Raw genomic sequence first — 1,359 nt, 5'->3', positions numbered from 1 at the left:
CTCAATGATGCCCTGGGGCCCAGAATGAGGAGAAAAACATGAAGAAACATTATGTCTTTCCTATTCCTATGGACTCATTTGAAAGAGACCATGCAGCCCATATTATTTAAAATTCATTATGTCCTCTCTGGCCTCTCAGCCCTACGACCCTCCCATTAAGGGGCAAGATGTCCCCCCACACTTATAGTGGTTGCCAGTTGCTTATGGGATCCAGCCTGGACTTCTCAAACTCTTTGACTTTTAAAACTCTAACAACTTTCACTTGCTCAACTTTCTCCCCTCTTCAAGCTGACATCCTGTTAAATATCCAACTTTTTATTCATTTTTATTTGTCTCCACACTATTGTCATGACATAGAACCATCATCTTCAGCTATGGGCCAGATACTCTGCTAAGAACTGTAGACCATATGAAATGTAAAAGACATGATTCCTACTTCTCAAGATCACAAACGATCAGTAAATAAATGGCACATGCAAAAATAAGAGGAGGTAAAAGTGCTATGTCATGATGAGAAAGTGGAAAGACAGGGATTGTTCTTAAATTTCTTAAAAATACCCCATGATAGTTTTATTTTTTAAAGAATTGTAGGAAGACCATCATTTAAATAATTGCTAACTTAAAATTTTAAAAATTATTCTTAGTACATAACAAGGTATATAAAAATTGGCATTCTAATACCTTTTGTGTTGTTTTTTAATTTTATTTTATATATTAGCCTTTCCCTTATATTTAGATAAATTCATTTTCAGATACCCTCCCATAGAAAGGGTCTTTTGATATGACTTATTATTGCAATGGTTCTCAAATTTGATCTACAGAAATATAAGCTGGGTCAATTAATAAAATTAATATTCAATTTACAGAGGCCATACACCAAGTATATGGAACATGGATCTAATTACTTGCAATAATTTTCAAAATATTAGTTTTCTTCGCTAAATATAATTAAGCAATTTTTATGGCTGGTGAAACTACTATCTGAGGAAAAGACATATTTCATCATGAAGAGGAGCAAAATTTACTACTTCAAGATGTGTCTCTTTGGCATGAGGATTGTTTTAGGCTGGTTATTTTTAGGCAACAAAAGACTCAGGAAGAATCTTTCAACTTTCACTTATCTAAAAGAATTTAGATACAGCACCTATTTTAGGAAGAAAGATCATAGATAATTATAGTATAACTAGAGGCCCAGTGCATGAATTTGTGCACCAGTAGGGTCCCTTGAACTGGCCTGTGGGAATTAGGCTGAAACTGGCTCTCTGACATCCCCCAAGGGCTCCCAGATTGTGAGAGGGTGTAGGCCAGGCTGAGGGACCTCACCAGTGCACCATCAGGGCTGGGGAGGACTTGAGGGAG

Source organism: Myotis davidii, unplaced genomic scaffold, assembly GCF_000327345.1.
Source record: "Myotis davidii unplaced genomic scaffold, ASM32734v1 scaffold1670, whole genome shotgun sequence".
Taxonomy (NCBI): domain Eukaryota; kingdom Metazoa; phylum Chordata; class Mammalia; order Chiroptera; family Vespertilionidae; genus Myotis; species Myotis davidii.
This window is presented reverse-complemented; position numbering follows the sequence as displayed.